Source organism: Nymphaea colorata, chromosome 6 (assembly GCF_008831285.2).
Source record: "Nymphaea colorata isolate Beijing-Zhang1983 chromosome 6, ASM883128v2, whole genome shotgun sequence".
Taxonomy (NCBI): domain Eukaryota; kingdom Viridiplantae; phylum Streptophyta; class Magnoliopsida; order Nymphaeales; family Nymphaeaceae; genus Nymphaea; species Nymphaea colorata.
In genome coordinates, this window is record NC_045143.1 from 293,876 (window position 1) to 305,555 (window position 11,680).

Consider the following 11,680-nt stretch of genomic DNA (forward strand, 5'->3'; position numbering starts at 1 on the left):
TCTGCACCAGTTGTCATCATCACCGGTATAGGTTATTTTGTTATTTCGTCCATTGATGATCTCCCCCCTCTTCTTCTTCCTCTCTTGCGCTTCGTCTCTGTCTCTGTCGCTCGCTCGGCTTGAAGGATGTTGGCGGTGTTTGAGGAATCGGTGGCCAAGAGCCCAACAGGAGCTCAAGAGACCATTCTCTGCTGCCTCAAAAACGGCAGGGCTCTGATCGACTACTTAGCTTCCAACGCAACCGGATTCGTCGCCATTAATCTAGGCAGCTCTGGCTCCCTGGTCTACAGCACCGATCGGCAGAACCCTCTTCTCTCCATGTTTGATTTTGTGACCCCAGTGAATCTCAGACACTTTTCCTGCTTCTTCTTTTTTAGGTCGTGATTTAGACATGTTTTTGTTTCCGATTAATCCGTTCTGATCGATAAACTTCAATAAAATACAAGGTAAATGATGAAACCCACGAAGTAAATTGTAGTTTTATGGTTGGTTTTGGATCCTTCCCTTGGAAAGGACGTGTATTTCATTGTTCTGGTCGTCTGTAAGGGCACTTCTGATCCGGTGCTGCTTCCTGAAATTTTGTTCTTTCGTAGATAAATGCAAGAAAATCGGAATCGTAGGATGGCAGTGATGATGTACATGGTGGTTAACCGCTCATAGTTCAAGATTGAGAACTAAAGTCTGCGACTGGCTCTTTTTAAGAGTTTAAACTTGCTCTTACTCCCACCTTCCTTACTCCATTTTACATTTCATAATCAGTTTTGAAGTGGTCTTGGATATATAGCAGCTGCTATATATGTTTCTGACAGAATTTTCAGCATATTAAAAAATTGTTTTAAATTATGAAATCACATCAAGAAATTCTGTTTTCTTTTTCTGTAAAATGGAGACCAGTTTTGGGTCGGGCCTCTTTTGTTGGATTTGTATGTTTGGAATTTACAATTTTCTGAATGAGCAAAGCAGTTTTGTAAAATTCTGTTTTAAATATAGAACTGCCTTTTGAAAATTATGCTTTTCTATATGTAACTACTTTGATATCTGTCAAATAGAAACCAGCTTTTGGTTGGGCCTCAAGTTGGATTTGCAACATTATTTACTATGTCATCATTTTCTTGTTAGAAGTTTGAATGTTTCTCATTAACATTGCAGGGCACTGGTGGAAAGGTATGTATTGGTTTTAAATTGCTTTCCTTCTTGAAGTTATGGAGCTTAAAGTGCAAGGAAGGAGTGATTAGACAGGTGGGGATAGAGTATCATAGATATTTGTGTTTGATGTTTGAAATTGATTGCTTCTTTTTGTTTTTGTTGAGTTAATAGCTTTTTTTTGAAGAATTTAGATTTTTTTTTTAATTTTGAGGATCATTTTTGAAGTATCCTCGAAATTGTACCTGTTGTTCTTTGACTTTGACAGAATTTTCACCACATTAAAAACTGTTTAAAATATAAAACTTTGTACCCTCAAAATTTCAAAATTTTTGGACCTATAGATTGGAAATTATAGAATTTTTGTTCGAGGTTGTTTCTTGCTACCTAGTTGCACAAACTTAAAATTTCTAAAATTTACCTGATTTTGCCCAAATTTTACCTTTTATGTGCAGAGCAACTTTTTTGTCTCTTGGAAGCTTGTTTTGTCTAGTTTTTATGATTAGTTTTTATTGTTGTAAGCCTGTTTGCTTCATTGTCTACAAAGCAGTCTTACTTGTGTGTTTTCCTTAAATTTTGTGTGAATCTTGTGTTCTTAGCCTAGGATTTAGCTAGTTTTAGGTTGTTTTTAGGTTTTTATGTAGGTAAGTGGCATCGTACGTGTGCATCATTATCTAGCGTCTTTGTGAAGTCCATGAAAGTGAGGAGATGACTGCAAGGAGAGACTAGAGAACTGTTGGAGGATGTGAATCCTTCTTTCTGAAGCGTTCTGGAACAAAATCAATGGTTAATGAAGAAAATGATCATGTGAGAGGCATTGGCAGTTAGACATTTTAATGGGTGTTTGGTGCTTACATTACTGCTGCATTAGGCAACCCATGTAGGAGCTGGTCAACATGGAATAAAGTCATCAGTTATACAACTACAATCATCTAGGGCCAAAAACGTATTTTGGTCGGTCTTATGGAGATCTAATTTAAGATGGGAAAGTGGCTTACAAGTGTTGCAATGTACCATTCTCAGGAGGAATTACTCAGTTCAAGTATCATTTGGCAGGAACTTAGTGTCATGATGTTGCTTTTATATAGACATGTGCTTGAAAATATTAAGTACATGACAATTAAAGCTTGCAGAGATTTTAATGAAATACCCATAAAGAAAGGGAATACACAAGGTGATGCAATCTATTCATGTGGAAGTGGAGCTTATCTAGTTCGTTTAATATGTCTTATGGGACAAAACCAAAGGTTAAGGAAGGAAATAATCATGTCACAAGCAGTGACGATACCCATGTTAGACTTCTCACGTGATATTTTCTGGTTGCCTTACTCTTGCATTGGGGAATCAGTGGAGGAGCTGCTCAATATGAAATCAAGTCATCATTTATACAACTACAACATCTTTTTTTTGTTTGACATAGTCAAGAAGACCCTTACTGTCATTTTGATGAATTCCTTGAAATAACCAAATGCAAAACCAACAATTTTATGATCAAATAAGACCATTGATCAAAGCCCACTACCGGCGGTAAATGCAACAATTTCTGGATCATATAAGACCATTGATCCGGGCCCACTGCTAGTTTCAAATCCAACAGTTTTCAGATCAGATAACACCACCGATCTAGACTCCCTACCCGATCCCATTCCAATAATTTCTAGATCAGATAAGACCACTGATCGGGGCCCATACCAAAATCAAAGTCCAACAATTTATGGATCTCATAGGACCAATGATCTACATCTATTACGAGATCCAAGTCCGACAATTTTTGGATCATATAAGACCAATGATCCAGACAACAACATGATCTAAAATCAACAGTTTCTTATTTGAGAAGACCACTAATCCAGACACAGAGTCATATGCAAGTCCAATAATCTCTAGGTGAGATAAGACTACTGATCTAAACTTGCAATAAGATCATAATCCAATAATTTCAAAATCAGATAAAACCACAGAAGCAAACCCACTACTAATTTGAAATCCAACATTTTTTTATCAGGTAATACCACATATGTAGACCCATTACGTATCGAAATCCAACAATTTAAGGATCAGACAAGACCCTTGATCCGGATCCATGTCCAACGTTTTCGAATCAGCTAAGACCACTGGTCCAGAGCCATAACCACTGCGAAGTCCAACAATTTCTGGATTTGATATCAACATTGATCGAAAACCACAACAATTCTAAATTCAAGCCCATTACCGGCAGCAAATGCAACAATTTCTGGATCATATAAGACCGTTGATGCGGGCCCACTGCTAGTTTCAAATCCAACAATTTTCATATCAGATGAGACCACCGATCTAGACCTCATACCTGATCCCATTCTAACAATTTCTATATCTGAGAAAACCACTGATTGAGTCTCATACCAAGATCGACATCCAACAATTTATGGATCTTGTAGGACTAATGATCTACATGTTGTGTCACACGGATACGGCAGTTTGGGTCACGTACCAGCGTCCACATGCGGACACACCCAATTTTCTTTTTAAACGTCGTTTTCTTTTTACGCTTTACCCTCGACGGTTGACCTTCCTTTCAACAACAAAGAAAAGTGCAAAAGCAAGGAAAACGAGTTTAAAAAAATTGTAAGTTGGCTACCATTGATTTGCATGTTTTTAAAAACGAAAAAACGTTGCAAATTTTTTTCCAACAGTTGCCTCATAATTGCTTTGGCTGTATCTTTAAATTTTAACTATTAGTAAGCAACAAGACCAAGCGATGCGCTAAGCCTGTGAAGCAAGGAGGCATAGCTAAGCTATGCATAGTGAAAGCAAGGCATAACTAAGCGACCCATAGTGATGCATAGTGAAAGCAAAGCATTGCTAAGCGACGACACTGTTTTGCCAGTTGTTGTGTAGACAAAAAGAATTTAGCTGTTATTAACAATTTTGTCAATGTTGTTAAAAGTCTGATCCGTAAGTAAATGGTGTCACACTTGAACTATAACACTCTGTTTGGAGGGAGGAGAAAGGAATAGAAAGGGTGTTCTAAGTTAAAATGGACTCGATGGAAAGAAGTCTTGTCAATTTAAAATTGCAGAACTTACAAAAGTGTTACGTGGGGTTTTTTTTAAAGGGAGATGAGACCTGAACCATTGGTCAGATGCTTGACTGCATATGACGGCTTCACCAAAGCTAAAGACTAGGATTTACCTTTCTATTGTCAAGTATCTAAATATCATCTTCATCCTAACGTAAGAATAAAATACAAAAGTTCTAGGTTTTTAAAGTAATGTCTTATTAAAATCTAATTTGATCTTCAGAACATAGAATTTTTTAATGAGATGTCCTTATTGTCATGATAGGCCATATAACGATCTACCCTTAGCTACATGATGCATCTAAGGATTAGAGTTGAGTTTCATGGTTGACAGTTAATTTTGAATGTGAGGTTTGGAAAGTTTTGCAAACAAGGGTCTATTTGCCAATTCATATCAAGCTATTTTGCCAAAAAATTGATAGATTTTTTAAACCCTTGGACTTAACCACTGCATCTGATTGAGTCCATTTGCCAATTCATGCTGATTTGGACTAATTCTTATAAAAATACTTTAGGGTGCTACTCTGTTGGTATAATCTTGGAGGGTTCTGCCTAACCCTTGTCTTGTTAGCCAAAGAAAAAGGAGAGGAAAGCATGATTATGTGGAGCCTTTTTTCAGTCTCTTCTTGAGGTAAATATTTAAATTTTATTTTAGTATTAATTGGTTGCTTGGATTTGAGTTATTTGTCATAATCTTATCAGTATGCACTTCCTGTGCATAGAGTATTTTTCAACAGTTGCCAAATTTCATTGGTCTGGCTGCTGTATCTTTAAATTTTAGCTAGTAGTAAGCAACAAGACGAAGCGATGCGCTAAGCCTGTGAAGCAAGTGAGGCATAGCTAAGTGATGCATAGTGAAGCAGGGCAAAAATAGTCTAATATATAAGGTCATGTCAAAAATAAAAAAAGTAACACGAAAATGACATTTTTTTCACGTCAAAATTCGAAATGAACGATCACATGTTTTGCCAGTTATGCCGACAAAAATTTTTTAGCTGTTATTAACAATTTTATATCAAAGATTAATACATTATAAGGAAAAAAATTACTTTCTGTAATTTGAGCAATATACTTACGAGAGGGCCGATTTCATGCATTGGTCACAAGTTCAATAAATCCCTAAATTCTAAGATTCTACCAAACATTTATTAAATTTCACGATTTAATTCAACAGACTGTGTTCAATAAATACAACGTCATCGATTTCATCCAACATTAATCACAAAAGAAAGAGAGAGACCTGAGTCATAAGATGGTGGCACCTGAGTCGGTAGTATCTTCCATATGGATTGTTTTCGGTACTTGAGTTACTCCGTCAAGAGGGAGGCAAAGACATTTTCATGATCAATCAAGGATACTTGAACAAATAAAATGTAAAATCTTCCTCATATATTATTGCAAGTGTCATTTTATAAAAACTAGCTAGTTGCACATATGGATTTGATTTTCAAGTCAACGACCTTGTTCTTCATATATTTTGGTAAGACAAGCTCATATTTCTAGACATAGAGATCCCATTTATATTTTTTTATTTAATTAAAATTTAATGTTTTAAAAACCATCATTGTTTTTAAAATTTGGGAGAAAAATAATCAACTTTCGTGAATAAAACATCATTTAAAGATATTGAGAAAAGGCAACCGGTGGATAAATAAATAGTAATTGTGTACACCGGTCAGGCTCTTACCAAAATTGGTAATCGGGACTCAGATCCGACTATGATGAAGGAGTCTGATCCGAGTTCTCGGATCAATCTTTAAAAGCGAGAGCAAGAAAAGATAAATATTTTGATTTAACTGAGATTCAGATTCAGTTCCTTTATGTATAATAAACCAACTGGATTCGAACATGAACATTCTCCTTAATTTGCTTTTGAAGTTATATTCATATTCATTAATTTTGACTATTAAATTCAGTGAAAGAACATATGAAAAGAGTGCATAAAGTTCTCAAACTCTCGATAATGTTTTATGCAAGGGAAGCCTTTACTTCCCTTTTATAGCCTTTCCCATTAAATGTTAAGAGATAAAATTTGAAACGAAAAAACAAGGTTATCGCAACGGTTCTTTGTTTTGAGCAATACTTTCCTCGTTTTCTTTCCTCATTTTCAACGTCAATTCCCCTCTCGTCTCTCGATCTTTCAAGGTCTCTCTCATCTCTCGATTCACCAGCAACCAGCGATGCACCGGAGCGTCCCCGGAGCGGATCTCCGACAACCACTCACGAAACCATGGTAAGAGGTATGTCTCTCTCTCTCTCTCTCTCGCTCTCAATGCTAGACACCCTCTTTCGAGGGTTTCTGAAACCAGAGGAAGCCCTTTGCCTCGAGGCAGAGGGTTTCCTCTGAAACACTCTCAAGCGGAGGGTCTCAGAGTTCAGAGAAAACCCTTGCCTCATGGCAAAAGGTTTCCTCTACAAATCCTCTGCCTTCTAGGCAGAGGGTTTGAGGCTTGAGAGAGTTTCTTTGAAACTTTCTCTTCGGGGTGGACGATTTTTCAGAAAAACCCTCTACCTTGAGGCGAAGAGTTTCTGCGTCGATGTAGCTCGCCTTGAGAAAGTTTTAATATATTATATAAGTTCAAGTCCGACTAATGAGTGAATTTTCTCAAATTGGTCGGTTTCAATATTTTGGAACCCACTTCCCAATAAGGTTTCTCAAAGTTGTTTCTTTGTTGTCATCGAAATCTTGATTTTGTAAAGTTCTAATTTCATGAGCAGAGATAATCTGTTGAGCAGTATACCAATCTATGGTCGAGAGCTTTTCTTTTGTTTGTAATCTCTAAGAATTCTATTCGGGCTTCATCACTGTGCCATGTCTACATCAAGATATATCTTTATTTACCCTTGATATTTCCTTGAGAAAGGGGAGAAATTTCAAGTTGTTGCTATCAGTTGGTTGTATGGAATTTTGGATGACCTTCGATATGAGCAATGAGGTGAAGTTCGATGAAGTTGAGAAAGCTTGGCAAAGGATATTACATTGACTTTGACAATCAGGCATTTGCAAGGGTTCAACAAGGAAATACTATGAGAAGAAACCCTCATATTCTATAAGATTCTGACAGGATATCAAAAAAACAAGAGCACCTAGAGCAGGGGGCTTGGGGATTTCTCTACTGTCATTGAGCTGAAGGTGATGGAATGAGTTTCCTCTAAGCAAACCTCAAAAGTGCTTATAAAAAAAAATATAGGGGGGCACCGTGGGGGAGGAATTCTGTACTGTCACTGAGATGAAGGTGATGGAATGGGCTTTCTCGCGAGGGAATTTCTCTACTGTCACTAAGTTGAAGGTGATGGAATGAGATTTTTTCAAGCAAACCACCAAAGTGCTTATAAATATATATATATATATATATATATATATGAGAGCACCAAGAGGGAGGATTTCTGTACTGTCACTGAGCTGAAGGTGATGGAATGGGTTTTCTCGCGAGGGAATTTCTCTACTGTCACTAAGTTGAAGGTGATGGAATGAGCTTTTTCCAAGCAAACCTCAAAAGTGCTTAAAAAAAAAAAAGAAAGGCACCAAAAGGGGGGGAATTTCTGTACTGTCACTAAGCTGAAGGTGATGGAATGGTCTTTCCTCCAAGCAAACCTCAGAAGTGCTAAAAAAAAGAAGAAGAAAAGAAAAAAAAATGATACCTGTCAGGAATTGTAAAATTATGGGGGTCAAAATCTCAAGTATCAATTGCAACAATCTTTTGTACATGCGAGATTCCAAGTCAATGTTTACTCTTTTGTTGTGCTTTTCTATGAGGATGAGAATTACTCCTCTATGTTCATATCCTAGAGATGTAAAGAGTTCCATTCAAGAAGCTTGATAGCATTGCCATGAGGTACATCTTAATACTCATGAAATATTTTAGGTAAAAGAGAACAAACACTTGCACTCACAAAGCTCAAGTTGAAATTCTTAGAGATTCTGGCAAATAAAGTTGTGATCCTATTGATATATTGCTCACCTTTTGCTCATGAAAAAGTGTAAGCAAAGTTTTCAAACAAAATTCATCCCCCTTTGCATCGAACTATTTTTCCCAGAATTAATCCCTGCTGTCTCACCAAAGTAGGGTCAAACCTAAGGCTATTTGTTCTTATTAGAGTATTAAATCATAACACTATGATGCTTGAAGGGGTCCTTGATGAGAAGCAACCATGTATTTTCTACTTCAAGCAAAAATGCTTTCTTTGGAGGTTTTAGGGAAGTGGAAGAGGGATGGCCAATTAGTTTGCCGGGGAGGAGGTGCAGGATAGAACCTTTTTCTTTTTGTTTTTGGTTGATTTCTCTTCTTCTTGTTAACTTCTCTTATGGCAGACTGAAATTAGTGGAGTTTGGTTCAGTTTGGAATTACATTTAGGCCATGCTTGGCTTTGGCTTTTCTGTGTTTGATCTCCATATTTTTTGTTTGTGAAGGGTCTACATGGTTTAAGTAGAGGGTTAAAAACTTTTCAAAATTGGGTCTCCCCTCTCTCTTCGACTCTGTCTCTCTTTCTCCATGGTATTGATTTCCCTCTTCAGGTGAGTATTGTTCTCTTATCATATTCAATTGTTTTTTTCTTCTCGTTGGAATTTTTTCTCATTTTTTTTTATGTGCATTTATGCTTCTTCTCCTTACTTGCCATGTTCATCTCTCTTCGTCTCCTTCCAACCAGAAAATCTCTTCTTTTCAGCATGTGGGTGCTGGTCTTTCAGGTGGTGAGTATTCTTTGCTATCATGTCCACATATTGTTCAGCTAGTTTGCATTTCCACTTGTTTAATATTGAAGCAACGTTAATTGCTAGGCACTTCTGGGCTTCCCTCTATTGACATTGAAAAAGTAAATATTACAACATGGGATCTAGGTAAGTCTTGAATATATAAACATTTCAAGAAAACCCTGAAAATGGTTTTACACCTCCTAGGTCCAACCGTGGGTGGAAAACTAATCCCCTTTTCAATAATATTTGGGATCATCATAAATTTCATTTTCTTCTGTTCTTCTTGGTAAACAAGATTTGTGTGTTTCACAATTCACACATACACATATAAGATCAGGTAATGGTGTTGTTGGCAAAATGCTTTGTATTCTCCCTATGTCACTATGTCTAGCTCTGTCTTCAAACACTGCTTTATGGTTGCCAGATGAGACTGTCAAGGTATGTGCATCTGCACCATCTCAATCATCTATTTCTTCTTTTTTTTTTTTCTTTTCTCTGTTAATGCTTAGCTTTCCTTGCTGCTAAGGTGTATGCCTAGCGGTGTCCTCAAACACTTGAATGCATTAGTTATATGCCAAGTTGTATGCCAATATAGAGCCTAATGACGCCTTCAAGACACCAGCACCATGACAATTATCTCTTTCTTCTTTCTCTCTTCAATGTATGCCTTGTGCAATAAAATTGAATTTGGATTTGATTCTTGGTGTTTTGTGAAAAAATTTCAGGATTTTTTGAATTTCCAGTTCTTTTTGATAGATTTTTAAGCTTTTCCTTGCATGAAAACTTGTGAACAAAGGGATTAGGAGCATTTCTTTCTATGGTTCAATTTACGAGTGTGTGAAAAAGGACATCTTTTAAGCTGAGGATTCATTGGAAGCCAACATGAGCCATTAATCATGTATCTTGTGTGACGTATGGATATGTCCGACATTTTGTATGCATTGTATTTTCATAATGAGGAAAATTGCTAGCCAATGAAGCTCAACCAAGAGTTTGTGAAGAAATGGATTCGGAGCATTTTATCATTTCTCCTGTGTATTTTTCCTGTTGCAGTTGCTTTGCAAGAGGTACATTTGAAATTTCTTGGGAAATGGAAGGAATCTCTGAATATGTAGGTGGCAAGTTTATTCATGTTGGTGGTATCTCTTACTACTTACAGCACCATATGTTGGTGGTATCTCTTATTACTTACAGCACCATGGAGATGATTATTTTGCTTATTCATTTCCTTGCATTTAAATGATGTATCTTGGTGTTGTTTTACCTCTGTTTTTTTCCAAGCAATATTATTCTTTTTGTCCTCTTCTCATTACATAATTTGTCTACAAATCTAATAACTTGAAGATGCATTGCAGCCTGGCAGATATGGCATCCAATCCATTCCATGCTCTTTTCTTCATTGTTTTTATGCTATTAGCATGTGCACACGTTTTCTTTAAGTTAATAAACATAAAAATCTTCCTTATCATTTTCTTATGCTCCTTTAAAGTTGATTTGTATTGCTTTTCTTTTTGGAATATGGCAGCAGGTTCTTTTTCAATCCATGCATAAGAAGGCCTCATAAAATGAAGTAATGACACATCGCAAGGTTCATAGCCTATGCACTTTGGTGTGCTGATGAGGCTCTTACAGATGCAAATTGGTTACTCGACACTTTTAAATGTGATGCAGTTGAAACCTATCATGTAGCAAGCATACTATGATGCAGTTTTCATTATATGATATTCATGAAACGAATATACATATAAAGTCGACACTAACATATGGAAAGCAAGTCGAAACAAGGCAAACTGTATGAAATTTTGATGACTAAAATCATTTTTGTAGTCTCAAGAGGATAACTCTTAATTTTTAAAACCTTACAAAACATATCCGATTATCATGAACCATGATTGATGTTTAGAAACTGAAAGGAAGTAGCCAAGTGGTGTGCGACAACCAAAAGTTTAGCTATGTTGAATTTGGAATATTAGCATGATTCTTGAGTAGTAAATAGATTGAAAGCTTGTTGAAGTAGGGCCTTATTTTGTCTGCCGCAACTTGTAATCCTTTAGCCAGCAGCACACGAAAAGAATAGTGAAGGGAGCATAACAAACACAGAGAAAGAGAAAGAGAAAGTGGCCCTATATTGTTTATTAAAACATTGAAAGCTAGAGTTAAATCTGGGCTCATGCAACTGTCTAAATGTGAAAAAACTCACATAAGAAGAATCAAAGCTCAAAAGGGTCACACTTACGATGTGCATAATGCACATTGTGAAGAAAATATAAGACCATTTACTAATAAACATCGAAAGCTAGAGTTAAATCAGGACTCATGCAACTGTCTAAATGTGAAAAAACTCGCATAAGAAGAATCAAAGCTCAAAAGGGTCACACTTATGATGTGCATAATGCACATTGTGAAGAAGATATAAGACCATTTACATGGCCAAACTCAGCCCTTATAATCACCTGGCTCCTTTCTGCAGCTAGAACTCTAGTAACAGGACAACAGGTAGGTGTGTGACCATCCTATAATGACCACTCTACCCCTAATCAACAACAAAGAAAAGTGCAAAAGCAAGAAAAACAAGTTTAAAAAAAAATTGTAAGTTGGCTACCATTGAATTGCATGTTTTTAAAAAAGAAAAAACGTTGCAATTTTTTTTCCAACGGTTGCCCAATTTCATTGGTTTGGCTGTATCTTTAAATTTCTCAAGTTTCTTAGTTCCTAACATGTGCATCATCTAGCTCCAGTCAGAATTATTTGTAGTTTTTGTTCCCAACGCTACTTAGTTTGTT